Here is a 21,789-nt window from a genome sequence, read left to right as displayed (position 1 = left end):
ATGAGACTGCATCTCAAAAAATATATATATGCCTTTTTGTTGCACATATATTTAGTAACATACAACTGAAGCCATTATTATATTATTAGTTTTGATTTAATGTTGTCAGCCCATCTCCCCTGATATTTCTGGGAGACAGGAAATGTTTTCTTACATCTCTTGCATTCCATCCTCAACTCTCAACTGTCTGAATGCAATGAACAGTTAATAAAAAACAGTTGATTGGTCAATTGATTGGGCAACAAGGCTAAAAGTACTCATTCCTTTTCTTTTCCTATTTCTTCCTTTATTTTCCCTTTCTGAATAATTTAGTCCTAGAGCCATTAGGTGGGTGGCAGCCAGATGGTGGCCACACATTAAGGTAGAGAAAAGAGTCATGGTGGTTCCAAGTCAGAGACCAAGTAGGATGAGGACCAAGTGGGTGTTCATATGGAAAAAGCCTGCCTGGGTGTGGCAGTCCAAGCAAGCAGAGAAGGGGTCCACAGAGAGGGGTGGCCTGCAAGAGCAGACATAGCCTAAATATGGCATGGAGAACCCACACAAGGTCAGGAGGGCATCCAGGAGTGGGAAGGGATGGGCGAGGTTTGGCTACATAAAAGGGATTGATCAAAGAGGCAAATATATTAAGGATGATAGAAGCCAGGCTTCTCACCTTTGCAGAAGGGAGTCATGGATTCAGACAGGGAGAAAACTAGCATGAATCCTATGAAATTAGATTGGAGTGGAGGTATTGGTATATATTCATACCCTTCTAGATAGATACATGGGTAGATAGGTAATAGATAGATAACAGATCAATGACAGGTAGATAGACGTAAATGTATATATGTGTTTGTGTGTACAAAAAAAAACCATATATTTCCTAGTTCTCTCCGTTGATAGGGCTAGGTAACAATGACATTTCAATAGCAATGAGCACACTTAGTGCCAAGATCTTGGCTTATGAATACCATTTTCCATTGAAGGGAACCAGAGCTCTTTAGAGAAATGCCTGATTCCAGGGCCAGGTTAAGAATGTTCAAGACAAGCCTAGGACACATTTTGTGCCAGGAAGCAAGAAAATGTTCAAATGATTTCCAAGTAATGTTTGGAAATGATATTTGAAAAAGACTTCCAAATGATAACTCCAAATTATTTCCAAATGATATTTGCAAAAACCTAAAGACTCCACCAAAGAACTATTAGAACAGATAAACACATTCAGTAAAGTTGCAGGATACGAAATCAACATACAAAAATCAGCAGCATTTCTATATGCCAATAGTGAACAATCTGGCAAAAATAAAAAAGTAATCCGATTTACAATAGCCACAAATAAAACTAAATACCTAGGAATTAACTTAATCAAAGAAGAGAGAGATCTCTATAATGAATACTGTAAAACACTGATGAAGGAAATTGAAGAAGACACAAAAACAGAAGGATATTCCATGTTCACATATTGTAAGAATCAATATTGTTAAAACTGTCCACATTACCCAAAGCAATGTACAGATTCAATGCAATCCCTCAAAATACCAATGACATTCTTCAAAGAAATAGAAGAAAAAATCCTAAAATTTCTATAGAACCACAAAAGACCCACAATAGCCAAAGCTATCTTTAGCAAAAAGAAGAAAACTGGAGGAATCATATTACCTGACTTCAAATTATACTACAGAGGTATAATAACCAAAACAGTATGGTACTTGTATAAAAACAGACACATTGACCAATGAAATAGAATACAGCATCCAGAAACAAATCCACACACCTACAGTGAACTCATTTTCGACAATGTTGTCAAGAACATACACTGGGGAAAAGATGGTATCCTCTGGTGCCAGGAAAGCTGGATATCAATATGCAGAAGAATGAAACTAGACCCCTATATCTCACCAGACACAAAAATCAAATCAAGGTGGATGAAAGATTGAAATCTGGCCAAGTGCAGTGGCTCATGTCTGTGATCCCAGCACTTTGAGAGGCCGAGGCAGACAGATCACTTGAGGTCAGGAGTTCAAGACCAGCCTGGCCAACAAGGTGAAACCCCATCTCTACCTAAAAATACAAAAGTTAGCCGGGCATGGTGGTGCATGCCTGTAATCCCAGCTACTCAGGAGGCTGAGGTGGGAGAATCACTTGGACCCACGAGGCAGAGGTGGCAGTGAGCCAACATCATGCCAATGCACCCCAGCCTGGGCAACAGAGTGAGACCCTGGCTTAAAAAAAAAAAAAAGACTGAAATCTAAGACCTCAAACAATGAAACTGCTACAGGAAACATTGTGGAAGCTCTTCAGGACATTGGTCTGAACAAAAAATGCTGAAGTAATACCCCACAAGCACAGGCAACCAATGCAAAAATGGACAAATGGAATCACATCAAGTTAAAAAGTTTCTGTGCTGCAAAGAAAGCAATCAACAAAGTGAAGACACAAACCACAGAATGGGAGAAAGTATTTTCAAACACTCCAACAACAGATTAACATTCAGAATATACCCAGAGCACAAACAACTCTTTGGAAAAAAACTAAATAATCCTAATAATCAAAAAATGGGCAAAAGATTTATACAGACATTTCTCAAAAGAAGAAATACAAATGCCACATAGGCAAATGAAAATGTGCTCAACATCATTGATCATTAGGGAAATGCAAATCAAAACTACAATATCATCTCTCCCCAGCTAAAATGGTTTTAGTCCAAAAGACAGGCGATAACAAACGCCAGTGAGAATGTGGAGAAAAGGGAATTCTTGTACACTGTTGGTGTAAATTATTAAAACCACTATAGAGAACAGTTTGGAGATTCCTCAAAACATTAAAGTGGAGCTATCATAAGATCCAGAAATCCCTGTGCTGGGTATAAACCTGGAAGAAAGGAAATCCATATATTGAAGCGATATCTTCATTCCCATGTTCACAATAGCCCCTATTCACAAATGCCAAGATTTGGAAGCAACCTACGTGTCCATCAACAGATGAATGGATAAAGAGAGTACTCCACTTATACAAATGGAGTACAATTCAGCCATGAAAAAAGCATGAGATCCTGTTCTTTGTAATAACGTGGCTGGAACTGGAGGTCATTATGTTAGGTGAAATAAGCCAGGCACAGAAAGACAGACATTGCATGTTCTCACTTATTTGTGGGATCTACAAATCAAAACAATTGAGCTAATGTCTGGGTCTCAGTCAATTTTGTTCCCTAAGTACTGGGAGCACAGCCGTTAAAATACATGATGAATGCTTTAATACAGGAATGAATAGGTTAGAGGCACAGGGTGGTTGGGTGTTCTTCTGATACACAGTATCTTCCTTGACACATTCAGTACAACTCTCAACAGGTAAGTCTCTTCACGTATGTTACCTTCTGAGGAATTAAGTGGCAGAACATGTCTTCTATTATTTTCCTTTGCAGCACAAGACCAATTGCATTAGTTGGGAAACAGTGCTGGCTGCATTTGAGTCCCAAGCAACCATTAGTCTATTGCTATCACCACAGACTCAGAGGGGATGACACACAGGGGCCCAGCAATCTCACCTAAGTCAACTCCACCAACATTTCTGGTCACCCACCATGCATACAGTACCCTGCTAGGGTCCAGGGTCATGAAAGTAAATAATACCAAACTGTGCCCTTGAGGAGCTCACCTCTTCTACGGGAAATAGGCACAGAAACCCACAAGGGTGGTAGAGAGGAAAGAGGACAATAGGACTGTGTGAGGGGGATAGGAGGCACCCAGAGGAGGAAATGGTTACATTTGTGTGAGGAGGTTGGTAAGGAAAGACTTTTAATAGAAGGGGTCTGTCTGGCTGGGCTTGGAAGGATGTGTAGGAGTCATCTAGGGGGCACAGGTACACTCCAGGGAGAGGGAATTGCATGGATAAAGATCTGTAGGTGTGGCTTGTGGGGATGGATTTCAAGTATTCTGGAATGAGGACAGCCATGGAAACAAGGGCAGGTAAGAGGAGATTTAACAGATTTCATGCCAATGGCTCCACTTCAGTTTCTTTTTTTTTTTTTTTTTTTTTTTTTTTTTTTTTTTTTTTTTTTATTATACTTTAGGGTTTTAGGGTACATGTGCACAATGTGCAGGTTTGTTACATATGTATCCATGTGCCGTGTTGGTTTGCTGCACCCATTAACTTGTCATTTAGCATTAGGTATATCTCCTAATGCTGTCCCTCCCCCCTCCCCCCACCCCACAACAGTCCCCGGAGTGTGATGTTCACCTTCCTGTGTCCATGTGTTCTCATTGTTCAATTCCCACCTATGAGTGAGAACATGCGGTGTTTGGTTTTTTGTCCTTGCAATAGTTTACTGAGAATGATGTTTTCCAGTTTCATCCATGTCCCTACAAAGGACACGAACTCATCATTTTTTATGGCTGCATAGTATTCCATGGTGTATATGTGCCACATTTTCTTAATCCAGTCTATCGTTGTTGGACATTTGGGTTGGTTCCAACTCTTTGCTATTGTGAATAGTGCCGCAATAAACATACGTGTGCATGTGTCTTTATAGCAGCATGATTTATAGTCCTTTGGGTATATACCCAGTAATGGGATGGCTGGGTCAAATGGTATTTCTAGTTCGAGATCCCTGAGGAATCGCCACACTGACTTCCACAATGGTTGAACTAGTTTACAGTCCCACCAACAGTGTAAAAGTGTTCCTATTTCTCCACATCCTCTCCAGCACCTGTTGTTTCCTGATTTTTTAATGATGGCCATTCTAACTGGTGTGAGATGGTATCTCACTGTGGTTTTGATTTGCATTTCTCTGATGGCCAGTGATGATGAGCATTTCTTCATGTGTTTTCTGGCTGCATAAATGTCTTCTTTTGAGAAGTGTCTGTTCATGTCCTCTGCCCACTTTTTGATGGGGTTGTTTGTTTTTTTCTTGTAAATTTGTTTGAGTTCATTATAGATTCTGGATATTAGCCCTTTGTCAGATGAGTAGGTTGCAAAAATTTTCTCCCATTCTGTAGGTTGCCTGTTAATTCTGATGATAGTTTCTTTTGCTGTGCAGAAGCTCTTTAGTTTAATGAGATCCCATTTGTCGATTTTGGCTTTTGTTGCCATTGCTTTTGGTGTTTTAGACATGAAGTCCTTGCCCACGCCTATGTCCTGAATGGTATTGCCTAGGTTTTCTTGTAGGATTTTAATGGTTTTAGGTCTAACATATAAGTCTTTAATCCATCTTGAATTAATTTTTGTATAAGGTGTAAGGAAGGGATCCAGTTGCAGCTTTCTACATATGGCTAGCCAGTTTTCCCAGCACCATTTATTAAATAGGGAATCCTTTCCCCATTTCTTGTTTTTGTCAGGTTTGTCAAAGATCAGATAGTTGTAGCTATGCGGCATCATTTCTGAGGGCTCTGTTCTGTTCCATTGATCTATGTCTCTGTTGTGGTACCAGTACCATGCTGTTTTGGTTACTGTAGCCTTGTAGTATAGTTTGAAGTCAGGTAGCGTGATGCCTCCAGCTTTGTTCTTTTGGCTTAGGATTGACTTGGCAAACTGGATAAGGAGTCAGGACCCATCAGTGTGCTGTATTCAGGAAACCCATCTCACATGCAGAGACACACATAGACTCAAAATAAAGGGATGGAGGAAGATCTATCAAGCAACTGGAAAACAAAAAAAGGCAGGAGTTGCAATCCTAGTCTCTGATAAAATAGACTTTAAACCAACAAAGATCAAAAGAGACAAAGAAGGCCATTACATAATGGTAAAGGGATCAATTCATCAAGAAGAGCTAACTATCCTAAATATATATGCACCCAACACAGGAGCACCCAGATTCATAAAGCAAGTCCTGAGTGACCTACTAAGGGACTTAAACTCCCACACAATAATAATGGGAGATTTTAACACCCCACTGTCAGCATTAGACAGATCAACGAGACAGAAAGTTAACAAGGATATCCAGGAATTGAACTCAGCTCTACATAAAGTGGACCTAATAGACATCTACAGAACTCTCCACCCCAAGTCAACAGAATATACATTTTTTTCAGCACCACACCACACCTATTCCAAAATTGACCACATAGTTGGAAGTAAAGCTCTCCTCAGCAAATGTAAAAGAACAGAAATTATAACAAACTGTCTCTCAGACCACAGTGCAATCAAACTAGAACTCAGGATTAAGAAACTCACTCAAAACCACTCTACTACATGGAAACTGAACAACCTGCTCCTGAATGACTATTGGGTACATAATGAAATGAAGGCAGAAATAAAGATGTTCTTTGAAACCAACGAGAACAAAGACACAACATACCAGAATCTCTGGGACACATTCAAAGCAGTGTGTAGAGGGAAATTTATAGCACTAAATGCCCACAAGAGAAAGCAGGAAAGATCCAAAATTGACTCCCTAACATCACAATTAAAAGAACTAGAAAAGCAAGAGCAAACACATTCAAAAGCTAGCAGAAGGCTAGAAATAACTAAAATCAGAGCAGAACTGAAGGAAATAGAGACACAAAAAGCCCTTCAAAAAATTAATGAATCCAGGAGCTGGTTTTTTGAAAAGATCAACAAAATTGATGGACCGCTAGCAAGACTAATAAAGAAGAAAAGAGAGAAGAATCAAATAGATGCAATAAAAAACGAAAAAGGGGATATCACCACCGATCCCACAGAAATACAATCTACCATCAGAGAATACTACAAACACCTCTATGCAAATAAACTAGAAAATCTAGAAGAAATGGATAAATTCCTCGACAAATACACCCTCCCAAGACTAAACCAGGAAGAAATTGAATCTCTGAATAGACCAATAACAGGTTCTGAAATTGTGGCAATAATCAATAGCTTACCAACCAAAAAGAGTCCAGGACCTGATGGATTCACAGCCGAATTCTACCAGAGGTACAAGGAGGAACTGGTACCATTCCTTCTGAAACTATTCCAATCGATAGAAAAAGAGGGAATCCTCCCTAACACATTTTATGAAGCCAGCATCGTCCTGATACCAAAACCTGGCAGAGACATAACCAAAAAAGAGAATTTCAGACCAATATCCTTGATGAACATTGATGCAAAAATCCTCAATAAAATACTGGCAAACCGAATCCAGCAGCACATCAAAAAGCTTATCCACCATGATCAAGTGGGCTTCATCCCTGGGATGCAAGGCTGGTTCAACATACGCAAATCAATAAATGTAATCCAACATATAAACAGAACCAAAGACAAAAACCACATGATTATCTCAATAGATGCAGAAAAGGCCTTTGACAAAATTCAACAACCCTTCATGCTAAAAACTCTCAATAAATTAGGTATTGATGGGACGTATCTCAAAATAATAAGAGCTATCTACGCCAAACCCACAGCCAATATCATACTGAATGGGCAAAAACTGGAAGCATTCCCTCTGAAAACTGGCACAAGACAGGGATGCCCTCTCTCACCGCTCCTGTTCAACATAGTGCTGGAAGTTCTGGCCAGAGCAATCAGGCAGGAGAAGGAAATAAAAGGTATTCAATTAGGAAAAGAGGAAGTCAAATTGTCCCTGTTTGCAGATGACATGATTGTATATCTAGAAAACCCCACTGTCTCAGCCCAAAATCTCCTTAAGCTGATTAGCAACTTCAGCGAAGTCTCAGGATACAAAATTAATGTACAAAAATCACAAGCATTCTTGTACACCAATAACAGACAAACAGAGAGCCAAATCATGAGTGAACTCCCATTCACAATTGCTTCAAAGAGAATAAAATACCTAGGAATCCAACTTACAAGGGATGTGAAGGACCTCTTCAAGGAGAACTACAAACCACTGCTCAATGAAATAAAAGAGGATACAAACAAATGGAAGAACATTCCATGCTCTTGGGTTGGAAGAATCAATATCGTGAAAATGGCCATACTGCCCAAGGTAATTTATAGATTCAATGCCATCCCCATCAAGCTACCAATGACTTTCTTCACAGAATTGGAAAAAACTACTTTAAAGTTCATATGGAACCAAAAAAGAGCCCGGCTCCACTTCAGTTTCTGATAAGAATTCAGATTCCGTGGACTCCCTGATAACACTCATTAAGTTGTTTATGATTCCTCATAGAATATGAACTCAAAGGAGGTCAGCAAAGGGATGTGTGTGATTCTTTGCTACTGGCTGCACCTGCAGCCCCGACTCCTTCTCCAGCATAAAAACATTTCAGCAGCTTGACCTAAGACTGCTGTGCAGGGCAGGGAAGCTCCAGGCAGACAGCCCAGCAAACAGCAGCACGCAGCTGAATGTAAGACTCAGAAGGGACAGTTGAAGAAGGAAAGTGGCGACAGACCTCATCCCAAATTTGGCAGTGGAAACCTGGCTTCTCCTGGCTGTCTGCCTGGTGCTCCTCTATCTGTCAGTAACTGTCCAGATTCCTCTCCTCTGTTAACTTGGACTTGGGGTGCTACTCAGGCCCCTGCTCCCTTATCTGTTTTGAAGATCAAAAGAGATGTTCAAGGAGGAGTAGGTTAATTGTTGGATGCTACAGACACCTAGAGGTTATTATTGATCTTATGCAGATTTATGAAGACATAAATAAGGATTTGTCCCAGCCACCTTCTAATTTGGTGACTAGGAGGGTTTAGGGACAGCATTTGGTAGTGGGAATGACCTAATTAGCTTAGATTTGACGTATACTAGTCAATGAAAACCCAGCAAAGGCAGATTACAAACTGCTGAACACGATGGGGCATGTGATCCTCATCCCCTTCCCAGGTTCTGGGGATTCTGGGTGCAGGAGGGAGCAGCTTGCGTTTTTATCTCATTACCTTCGTTTTCTGGGTTCTCTGTCTGCTGGAAGCGATGTGTAGAAGTTTGTCCCCTGTGGACCTGGTGGTTCCTGCTCCTCTAACTTCTACCCCAGGATATCATTTACATAACGCACCGGGAACACCAAGACTTCAGGGGAAGCTGTCCCCTGGCTCTTCCCTCTTTCCTGTGCCATGCCCCTGAAAATCCCCTCCCTCCTATGACTCACTCCTCCACCCTGTCATACACAGAACTGTTTATCTTGCAATGATTAATCTCTAGAGCAAAGGAGACCTGGAGGAAGTTCTGAAGATTTATTCTTTGCTTTAATCTTTTTCCTCGGTTCTCTGGGAGGTAGGATTAATATAGAGCTTTGTTTCTCACCTAATGGGAATCTTTTAGCAGTGTGAAAAGGCAGGAGCTGTGAAAGCCAATTTGGATTTTACACATTTTTTTCCCCTTTATGTTATAGTACAGGAGGGCGAACCCTCTCACTGGTGGGATTCCTGGCATCCTAGAGCAGGTGGAGAGAAGAGTTACTTTCCACTGTGGGGAGTGGAGGCTCCACCTGTCACATTTGTCTTCTACCTCAATTTGACTTTTATTAAGAGTAGGGAACCACAATGACATGAAAATAGAAAATGTAAACCTCATTTTCTTTCATAGAAAGCTTAGGAATTCAGTGAGTTGTGGCAACATGGTTTCCATTGTCTAACATTTTAAAATGAATTGATATGGTTTACATTCATTCATTTTTAAACCAGAATTTTTTGGAGATAGACTATTTCCAGCATGTTCCTTCCGGATGATAAAAGAGGGCTGTTAGTTCAGTATCTGTGACAATAAATGTGTGTAAAATAACGTCACCTTTCCAGAATAATGTCAGGAATATGAGTCTAATGCACGAATGTATATCTCTAAGACAAGACCGCATATGTCTTTTTAAATATACATGCCTGAAAGTTTATTTTAATAACTCCTTTTTGAATATACCTGCTTAGCAGGTTATCTTAAACTGTCAGGCAGGGGAGTAAGCAGTACTGTGAGCCAGTGATAATGGCAAAGTCATCCAGGTAGGATCCGTATGAAGTGAGAAAATATTCCTCAGCTCTCAGGGTAGAACTCCAAAGAGATATTCATGGGTCCTGGCCCCCTAGTGGAGATCACTCAAAGGGTAAACAGGTTGGCATCTCATCTGCTTCAAGCCTGGACACAGGGACATCAAATGTGTCATTCTGTGTGGTCTGCCATGTTGTTGGGTGGTCACTACAGACTCAGGCAGCCAGGTAGACAATACCTTAAACTTAGACGATGCTGGTGCAGCCCAGGAGTCAAAAACTGTAGTGTAGACCATGCCCTCCTTAGGCCAACACAATTATATGCAATAGATGACTGGCTTTTCTGTTAGCCTCTTCACTGGAACCGAAAGCAGCATTATTCTACCAAGCAGAGGGGAGCTGGAAAGAAACTAAACAGTTTGCCCAGCACAGCCTCTGCCTTGACATGGAATCATGTGAGTCCAGACACTCACCCAGATCCTTCCTTGGGGGCCAATGCTGCTGACACATTAACTCATTAGTTTGTCCTGGTCTGAGAGATCATGTAACATGTAGAAAGTTTAGAAGCAGAGATTAGTGTCATGGATTTGCCATGGCTGTGACAACAAAAGAAGGAACAGGAGTGGGAAAACCCAAGGCCACCGTAATTTCAGTAGACGGTGCACACACTTCCACTAACTGTTCTGGGGCAAAGATCCAAATTCACTACATGCTGCCTCTGCTGGGTCCTCCAAACACAACCCTCCAGGCCATTTCTCAGTTGTATTTTACCACATATAATCAGAGTCACTGGATTTGTACAGAATATTTGGAACCTATACTGCCTTAAGTGCTACCCATTATAGAATAGAAAACAAGGTCTTAATTCAACTGTCTGGAACATTTTGTGTTTACTTACGTGGAATACTGTACCTTTTGCTATCAACAGGAAGGTACCTGGACATTAGAAGATGCCTGCCTTTCAGCTGAAAGCACATATGAGGCATATGGATCCATTTATACACACCATACTTTTCAGCTGCATTTTCCTAATTTGCCTCTGTGGGACCAACCTTGCGGGACTAGCAGATTCACAGTTGAATTGATGGCTGGCGACCTCTGCCATCAGCCTTTCTTCTTCCTCCAGTTACATCCCTCAGTAACATCAGACTGGGAAGGTCTTCAGAGATCCAGAACCCTCAGTTGGGGGAGTCCATACATGACCCATCAAAGATGAGTTGCAAGCAGGCCTGCCATAGGAGCAGCAGCCTTAATGGGTTTTCCTACAGAGATACTTGATGTGCAGAGGCAATAAACTGACTGTTTTGTGATTGATCACCTTGAAAAAAGTGAGCATGTCTGGGTGTATTAGTCCTTTCTTACATTGCTGTAAAGAAATACCTGAGGCTGGGTAATTTATGAAGAAAAGAGATTTAATTGGCTCATGGTTCTGTAGGCTGTACAGGAAGCATAGCGACTTCTGCCCCTAGGGAGCCCTCAAGAAATTTACAATCATGGCAGAGGGTGAAGGAGAAGCAGGCAGATATTACATGGCTGGAGCAGAAGCAAGAGAGGGTGGGGAGGAGGTGCCACACACTTTTAAGCCACCAGATCTCATAAAATCTCATTGTTACAAGGACAATACCCAAAGGGGATTGGTGTGAAACCATGAGAAACTGCCCCTAAGATACAATCACCTTCCATCAGGCCCCACCGCCAGCATTGGGGATTACATTTCAACATGAGATTTGGGTAGGGGCACAGATTCAGACCATATCACTGGCACTATGCTTATCAGGTGAATATCACCAGTTGGAAGGCTAGATTCCACAAGAGTAGGAATGTCCTGGAAATTGGTTCTTTAAGTTGTGGTTCTTCTGCACACTGTCATTCAGGGAAATATGAGTCAATCATCCTCCCCAATGGCTCAAATCAACCAGATCATCTGGCCACAGAGACTGAGGTGTAGCTGAAAGGTACTCGCATTTCTACGTGGCCAATGGAAGCCTTCAGCACAGTTGTCAGTCTGTAGAAATAAGGACTCTGTGACTCCTCCGACACCTCTCTATGAATGACGGTTTAAGAAGGGCCAGATCCTAAAATAGGGTCAGAGCTTAGAGGGAAAGGAAAGCATAAAAGACTCTTCACAAATTCTAATGACAGGGTCACCACAGGCTCTCAGTGACCCTCTGTGATGGAGTGGATGCAGTGATGCAAAATCTCATCATCACTGCAGAAGACAAAAAAAAAAAAAAAAAAGTCACCCTTTCTACCTAGGATGAGAATCCCCAAATCAGGGAAGGGTCCACTTACTAAATAGATGTAAGGAAATGAAATGCCCTGGAAGAATTCCTGCCTGAACCTCTGAGGAGCACTCACGTTTGAGGACATTTATCAAGTATTCATTCCAGGATTGGGACCATAAAGACTTCTGCTGCTTTCAGCTAATCATTGTGACTTTTTGGGGTCTGATGGTGGAGGCGGGAAAGGACTTGATGAACAAATATAATCATTGCCATCAGAGTTACTGTTATTATTTATTGCCTTAATGTTACCTCCTTCTCTTGAGCATTCCAGTTCCTCAGTCAGTGACTCACCAGCCCCTATATCTATAAAGTCACAATCCCTGAGACCTGATTTCTGTTTCAGTTTGTAGATATGGAGGCCATTCACATGGACTTTTTAAGAAGCTTGGAATTCCAGGGCCCACACCTCTGCCTTTGTTGGGAACTACTTTGTCCTACCATCAGGTGAGTGTTTTTGATCTCACTCTTCTGCTTCTTATGATTGGAGAGAGCAGCTTAGTTCCATCAGTAAAAATGCTTCTCCTCAGGAGGAAGGTCTGAGGTTTTACACTTTCAGAAACAGTGTGTAGGCATCACCCAGAGCATGGCAAGGTTTACCCGGGACTCTCTTGCTAACTCTCAGGAACCTCAGGTTTGCCTCAGTTGAATAGCCCAAATCTCAGGTATGTCAGCAACCTGATGCTCAGAACTTGATGTGCAGACTTTGTGAACACCATAAAGAACATTTTCCTTTTGCCCCATGTAGGTTCCCAGGAAGGTACAGTCATATTTAGTTAGTATTAAGAGTAGGAAAAGGCGCCCCCCGTTGTGGCTTGCTATCTGTGTACATGAGAGTCAAACTTTCCTCTCTATAGCAAGAGCTCAGGAGTAGCCTTTTTTCCCTCCTGGACAGCTTTGAAACTCACTTTATTAGGGAGATCAAGTATTTACCGTTGGGTCATTTGCACTTGCTTGAATCCTCTCCAAAAAATGCTAAATCCTCTGTAGGTATTTCCATGGCTCTACCCCAGCTCTTACTCCCCATGACATCTTTTGCAGCTTTGGGAGTCAGAACAAAGGGGTTCTGCTTTACTTCTTTTATTTCAAAGGCTGCACCTTATGGGTGAGTCTGAGCAGGGAGTGGATATAACTGAGATGAGATAGTGGTTCTCTATCAAACTCAGATATTTAAGCATAAAATGAATTTGTGGGTTTTTTTTTTTTACACAAAGGCAGAATCACATGCGAAATCACTAGAAAGGTGATAATTTGATGAAATTGTTAAATATTTAATTTTGCTGAATAAAATGTCATATGTGCCACATGGACTGTGAACTTTGGCCAAGCCTTTGTGCCTAACCTGGTCTGATGCTCTGTCTAGGGCCTGGCCCCTGGATGGAAAATTATGAGCTCATCTCCACAGGGCCAGCAGCAGCAGTCAGCTCTCTGGCTTAGATCATCTTTCCTGCATACCTGAGGCTTGTTCTCTGATTCCAATTCTTCCAAGTGAGGGCTTTGTTGTCTAATTACTGCCCAGGAATTTCATATTTTTTCCCTTTGCAAAAGCAATAATTTCCCCATCACTTTTTCTAGGTCAGTTCTTTAGTAGATGTACCCCCAAGATAAACATTCCTGGGACCTTTGTTTGCATAGCTAAAACATCAACCCTGAAATGTAGAAACAAGAAAGTTGGTTTTTCAGTTTCAGTGAAAACGCTGAGCAAGTGTTGTAATTTGCTGTGTCCAATGTGTAGAGGGGACATTTTCTCAGAACTTCCATGTTAAGCGGGAAAACTGGAAAGCAAGTCCACTTTGTCATGCTGTCACTCACTCCTTTTCTCACTCAACAACATGCCTCAGACTTACCTAAATCTACTAGGCTAAAAGAGGTCCCTGATGTCTGTAACTTTCTAATTCTGCTAGAATTCTAGAGTGAGCTCATGAAATAAATGAAAAGGATGATGAACAGAGACAAAAGACTGTGCATTCCCTTCTGACACTCACTCTCTTTCCCTCAGCCTCAGTTTCCCCACGTGCCCCTGGAGGTGATCATTCAAGGACTTATGAGATTTTAGAGACAATACATGAAAAAGCAAAAAGGCATCAGAAAGACAAGGAGGTACTTAGTTTATACACAACGATAAGTCATTCAGTATCTACAACACTTTGAGAAAATTCAAGAGTGATTTTAAATTTCCCATTTCAAATACCTCCTCTATTTTCTCTCCTTTCCCTTATGATGTCTCCAAATAAGCTTTCTCTAACTGCCAGCAAGTCTGATTTCATTGGATTCAACTGTTTTCAGCCCCAATTAGAGGCAGGGTTAAGTACATTTGAAATATTAATCAAGGGAAGCACTTCCAAGATGGCCGAATAGGAACAGCTCCAGTCTGCAGCTCCCAGCAAGATCGAGGCAGAAGATAGGTGATTTCTGCATTTCCAACTGAGTCTTAGCAACAGGCAGACCAGGAGATACCCTCCCGTGCCTTGCTCAGCAGGTGCCACACCCACGGAGCCTTGCTCACTGCTAGTGCAGCGATCTGAGATCCACCTGCGATGCTGCAGCTTGATAGAGGAGGGGTGTCAGCCATTGCTGAGGCTTGAGTAGCTTACTGTGTAAACAAAGAGGCCTGGAAGCACGAACTGGGTGGAGCCCACGGCAGCTCAGCAAGGCATACTGCCTCTGTAGATTCCACCTCTGGGGGCAGGGCACAGTAGAACAAAACACAGGAGACAGCCTCTGCAGACTTAAATGTCCCTGTCTGACAGCTCTGAAGAGAGCAGTGGTTCTCTCAGCACGGTATTTGAGTTCTGAGAACGGACAGACTGCCTCCTCAAATGTGTTCCTGACCCCCCTGTAGCCTGACTGGGAAACACTTTCCAGTAGAGCCCGACAGATGCTTCAAACATGCGGGTGCCCCTCTGGGACGAAGCTTCCAGAGGAAGGATGAGGCAGAAATATTTGCTGTTCTGCAGCCTCTGCAGGTAATACCTAGGCAAACAGCGTCTGGAGAGGACCTCCAGCAAACTCCAAAAGACCTGCAGCTGAGAGGTCTGACTGTTAGAAGAAAAACTAACAGACAGAAATAGCATCAACATCAACAAAAAGGACATCCACACCAAAACCCCATTTGTAGGTCACCAACATCAGAGACCAAAGACAGATAAAACCATAAAGATGGGAAGAAACCAGAGCAAAAAAGCTGAAAATTCCAAAACACAGAGCATCTCTTCTCCTCCAGCTCCTTGCCAGCAAGGGAACAAAACTGAACAGAGAATCAGTTTGACGAGTTGACAGAAGTAGGCTTCAGAAGGTCGGTATTAGCAAACTTCTCCAAGCTAAAGGATCATGTTCTAACCCATAACAAGGTAGCTAAAAACCTTGGGAAAAGGTTAGATGAATGGCTAACTAAAATAAACAGTGTCAAGACCTTAAACGACCTGATGGAGCTCAAAACCATGGTACGAGAACTTCATGATGCATGCACAAGCTTCAATAGCCGATTTGATCAAGTGTAAGAAAGGATATCAGTGATCGAAGATCAAACTAATGAAATAAAGCGAGAAGACAAGATTAGAGAAAAAAAGTGAAAAGAAACGAACAAAGCCTCCAAGAAATATGGGACTATATGAAAAGACCAAATCTACATTTGACTGGTGTATCAGAAAGTGACGGGGAGAATGGAACCAAGTCAGAAAACACTTCAGGATATTATCCAAGAGAACTTCCCCAAACTAGCAAAGCAGGCCAACATTCAAATTCAGGAAATACAGAGAACACCACAAAGATATTCCTCAAAAAGAGCAACCCCAAGACACATAATTGTCAGATTCACCAAGGTTGAAATGAGGAAAAAATGTTAAGGGCAGCCAGAGAGAAAGGTCGGCTTCCCCACAAAGGGAAGTCCACCAGACTAACAGCAGATCTCTCAGCAGAAACCCTACAAGCCAGAAGAGATTGGGGGTCAATATTCAACATACTTAGAGAAAAGAATTTTCAACCCAGAATCTCATATCCAGCCAAACTAAGCTTCATAAGTGAAGGAGAAATAAAATCCTTTACAGACAAGCAAATGCTGAGAGATTTTGTCACCACCAGGCCTACCTTACAAGAGCTCCTGAAGGAAGCACTAAACATGGAAAGAAACAACTGCTACCAGCCACTGCAAAAACATGCCAAATGGTAAAGACCATCGATGCTATGAAGAAACTGCATCAATTAATGGGCAAAATAACCAGCTAACATCATAATTGCAGGATCAAATTCACACATAACAACATTAACCTTAAATGTAAATGGGCTAAATGCCCCAATTAAAAGACACAGACTGACAAACTGGATAAAGAGTGAAGACCCATTGGTGTGCTGTATTCAGGAGACCCACTTCACATGCAAAGACACACATAGGCTCAAAATAAGAGGATGGAGGAAGATCTACCAAGCAAATGGAAAGCAAAAAAAAAGCAGGGGTTGCAATCCTAGTCTCTGATAAAAGAGACTTTAAACCAACAAAGATCAAAAAAGACAAAGAAGGCCATTACATAATGATAAAGGGATCAATTCAACAAGAAGAGCTAACTATCCTAAATATATATGCACCCAATACAGGAGCACCCAGATTCATAAAGCAAGTCCTTAGAGACCTATAAAGAGACTTAGACTACTACACAATAATAATGGGAGGCTTTAACACCCCACTGTCAATATTAAATCAATGAGACAGAAGGTTAACAAGGATATCCAGGACTTGAACTCAGCTCTGGACCAAACAGACCTAATAGACATCTACAGAACTCTCCACCAGAAATCAACAGAATATACATTCTTCTCAGCACCACATCACACGTATTCTAAAATTGACCACATAATTGGTAGTAAAACACTCTTCAGCAAATGTAAAAGAACAGAAATCACAACAAACTCTCTCTCAGACCACAGTGCAATCAAATAAGAACTCAGGATTAAGAAACTCACTCAAAACCTCACAACTACATGGAAATTGAACAACCTGCCCTGTATGACTACTGGGTAAATAACGAAATGAAGGCAGAAATAAAGATGTTCTTTGAAACCATGAGAACAAAGACACAATGTACCAGAGTCTCTGGGACACATTCAAAGCAGTGTGTAGAGGGAAATTTATAGCATTTATAAATGCCCACAAGAGAAAGCAGGAAAGATCTAAAACCAACACCCTAACATCACAATTAAAAGAACTAGAGAAGCAAGAGCAAACAAATTAAAAAGCTAGCAGAAGGCAAGAAATAACTAAGATCAGAGCAGAACTGAAGGAGATACAGACATAAAAACCCTTTTAAAAAATCAATGAATCCATGAGCTGGTTTTTTGAAAAGATCAACAAAACAGACTGCTAGCAAGACTAATAAAGAAGAAAAGAGAGAAGAATCAAATAGATGCAATAAAAAACGATAAAGGGGATATTACCACCTATCCCACAGAAATACAAAATACCATCAGAGAATACTATAAACACGTCTATGCAAATAAATTAGAAAATCTAGAAGGAATGGATAAATTCCTGGATGCATACATTCTTGCAAGAATAAACCAGGAAGAAGCTGAATCTCTGAATAGACCAATAACAGGTTCTGATATTGAGGCAATAATTAATAGCTGGCCAACCAAAAAAAGTCAAGGACCAGATGGATTCACAGCCAAATTCTACCAGAGGTACAAAGAGGAGCTGGTACCATTCCTTCTAAAACTATTTCAATCAATAGAAAATGAGGGAATCCTCCCTAACTCATTTTATAAGGCCAGCATCATCCTGATACCACAGCCTGACAGAGACACAACAAAAGAAGAGAATTTTAGGCCAATATCCCTGATGAATGTCGATGCAAACATCCTCAATAAAATACTGACAAACCAAATCCAGCAGCACATCAAAAAGCTTATTCACCATGATCAAGTCGGCTTCATCCCTGGGATGCAAGGCTGGTTCAACATATGCAAATCAATAAACGTAATCCATCACATAAACAGAACCAATGACAAAAACCACATGATTATCTCAATAGATGTAGAAAAGGCCTTTGACAAAATTCAACAGCCTTCATGCTAAAAACTCTCAATAAACTAGGTATGAGAACACTTGGACACAGGGTGGGGAACATCACACCCTGGGGAATGTTGGGGGGTGTGGGGCTGGGGGAGGGATAACATTAGGAGAAATATCTAATGTAAATGGCGAGTTGATGGGTGCAGCAAACCAACATGGCACATGTATACCTATGTAACAAACCTGCACATTGTGCACATGTACCCTAGAACTTAAAGTATAATTTAAAAAAATAAAGAAAAAGAAAAAAACCAACAATATAGGAAGGAGGGCAAGGTAAAGAACTTTCAGACTTGACACCAAAAGTAAAATCCAGAAATGGAAATATTAATACATTGGCCTCCTTAAAATAAAAAAAAAAAGTTTGCTCTGATATAGACCTTGTCAGAGAAAAAGACTTGTGACTGTAGACTAGCAGGAGAGAGTCACATGGTGATGGAATGGGTCTGCATCTTGATCATGCTGGTCATTGCACAAATCTATGAATGTGATAAATTTGTATAGAACTACACACACACATACACACAAATGAGGGCACATAAAACTGGTGAAATCTGAATAAGTTCTGTGAACTGTATCAATATCAATTTCCTGTACTATCTTAACATGAATATACTGTATTTATAGTTATGCAAGATTGCAAGATGTACCATTAGGTGGGACAGTATGAAGTGTACATGGAACCTTCCTGTCATTTTTTAGGTAACTGTCTATGGATACATAAGAATTTCTAAGTACAAATTTAATCAATCAATCAGTACTTAAATTTCAAAAAATGCATGCTTACCCTCTGGTTTGTGAAGACAGAATAACATTATTTCACTAGCACTGTTTTGGTCATGTTGGGATCTGTGACAGCCAGCACATGCTGTTGACCCTCATAAAACCTTTGTGGAAAAAACAGAGTTGATTAAACATCAACAGCCTTATTCTACAGCTGGAGCCAAACCCAGGAAGCCAGACTTTGATCCTGATGTTACATAATCCCCCAGTTATACAATACATAGCAACCTTAGGTTCTAGTTCATCAGGGTGTGACACAGAGCAAGAGTCTGACATAAGAGTCATTCAAGTCTTCATACAACGAAGGGTAATGTGGGCCAAACAGGGAAGAGACATTGAAAGACCAAAGAGCTTCTCAAAGAGATCAATGTTAGAAATGAAGGCAGAGAGTTTGTTAAGCACGGTGGTGCATATGTGGGTATTTCCTATGCTATTCTCCATAATGTTTTGTATGTTTAAAATACTTCATTATCAAAAAGAATATTAGGTCCCTGAAAAATTGAAGGCAGGTAAATCATCAAATGCTCACAAGGACTAAATGTTGCAAGGGCAGTTGTTGTGGGGCCCACGGACATCCAGAACTGTGTGTTGTTTCTACTCAGTTGTGTTGCCTGTATGGGCTGTGCCAGCTCCACAGCACCCCGCAGCCAACACTGCAGTTGCTGAGGACTTGAGAGACGATGAAGAAGTACAAAGAGGCAAAACCTTCTCCCTCTTGCTTCTACTGAATGAACACACCACTGCACCTCCTCCACTGCTCTCACCAAACCTCTAGCCCCTCTGACAGGGAACAGCTGCTGCAGTTAGCTGAGGACACCTTACAAAATCACAGTCCATCAGCCCACCAGGGAACACAATGGTTTAAGAATATTCAGCATTTCTTCAAATACAGCAGAAAAGTATAGACAACGAAATACTTATATACCCTTGCATTAAAAAGTCTTAATTTAATAACAAAACAGAAAGAAAAATTCCACGCTTGCAGAGAAAGTTAAAAAACAAAACAAAACAGCAGAGCATAAATAGCTTCCCATTCTGTTTCTCTATATTTCTCAACCCTTCTTTCAAAAGCACGTTAAATCCAAAGTCTATATGAAAGAGTTTTGGCTTTTAATTGAAAGTGTATTGATGTGGGAAGGAGATAATGCCATGCATTTATGAGCACATATTAGAGGGTCTGAGACAATGCATGTGATAAAAGGTCACCTAAGGAAGAAAAAAAGAACAAGGGAAGACACTGGAAAGAACGTGATGCTGGGAGTCCCTGGGCCACCAAAGCCTGGAGAAAAGTGGTAACCACAATGGTCCCAGCCTAGTTTAGACTGAAGACCTTGACACCGAGTGACATGTGGCATCCTTGGTAGGACAAGCCTTGAAAACTTTTACAATAGCGAATGTGGACTTTGTCAGAACCAAAATGATGTCACGTGTGTGTTTCTGTGTGTGTGTGTGTCAGTGTGTGTGTTTAAAAATCCTGACAAATAAATCAAAGCAGGCTATGAAGAGGGGATTCCCATGCTTGTGTGCCTGATAACACAACTATCACAAACGCTTTGCGAAACCACAAGCTTGCACAAAGGCAGTCCCAACCTTACACAAAAATATTTCTGCAAGGGTACCTGCCCAGCGACTGCCTGTCCAAACTTGGTGTGGCATCACCCTTGTTATTGATCTTTGCAGCGAAGGAGAATTATTTCAAAACCGATATGAAGTCCTCCTCAGATTTTCCTTGGAATATCTTTGTCTTGCTTTACCTCCCTGAATTTCCACATAGTTTGTAATGGTCACAAACTATGTGCATAGTCAGCAATACATTTTTTGTTTACTTTGATGCTATACTTTCTACTTTTGCTTTATGTAATGCTTCTCAATATGCTTGTTTAACTGTTGCAAATCCCGCTGAAATTATGCTTAGGAGGATTTCTTCAACCAGAAAAACCCATTGTTCTAAAGGTTGAGTCAAGGGATGGGACCGTAAGTGGAGCCTGAATTCCCCTAAGGACTTCTGCTTTGCTCTTCAAAAAAGCTGTGCCCCAGAACACCAGAGACCTCAAATTACTTTGTGAATAGTACCCTGAAATGAAGATGGGCTTCATCCAATGTACTGCATAAATAACCAGGGATTCTGTACAGGCATTGAGCTCTCTCCCTGTCTGTGTAGAGTGTTATACTTGGGAATATAAAGGAGGTGACCAAATCAGTGCTGGGGAAGTAGATTTGGCTTCTTTGTTTCTCATAGGACAGTCTCGGCCACCCCTAGTTAGCACCATTTAACTCCTCCTGAGCTCTGATAAGAGAATCAACATTTCTCAATAATTTCATCCACAATTATTAATGAAAATAAGAATTATTTTAATGGCTCTAACAGTGACATTTATATCACCTGTTTTATCTGGAGTATTCTATAATAAGTTTTATTTTAAGCAAATCAATAAAAACCTCTTACAAAAGTATCATCAGATACTTTCCTGAACATTAAGGAGAAATCTACAGAACTGAATGACTGAGAACCAACAAGTAAATATTTGTGATCATTGTAACCACTGTTGGTGTGGGGCATTGGTCAGAACTCCAATGTGATTATTAACATAGGTGAGAACTAATCCACTGTGACTTTGCCCATTGCTTAGAAAGAAAATTCATAGTTTAATTATGCCTTTTTTGACCAAGCACAGTGGCTCATGCCTGTAATCCCAGCACTTTGGGAGGCCGAGGCGGGCAGATCACCTGAGGTCAGGAGTTCGAGACCAGTCTGACCAACATGGTGAAACCTCATCTCTACTAAAAATACAAAAATTAGCTAGGTGTGGTGGTATGCACCTGTAATCTCAGCTGCCCAGGAGGCTGAGGCAGGAG

Source organism: Nomascus leucogenys, chromosome 17 (assembly GCF_006542625.1).
Source record: "Nomascus leucogenys isolate Asia chromosome 17, Asia_NLE_v1, whole genome shotgun sequence".
In the NCBI taxonomy this organism is placed as follows: Eukaryota; Metazoa; Chordata; class Mammalia; order Primates; family Hylobatidae; genus Nomascus; species Nomascus leucogenys.
This window is presented reverse-complemented; position numbering follows the sequence as displayed.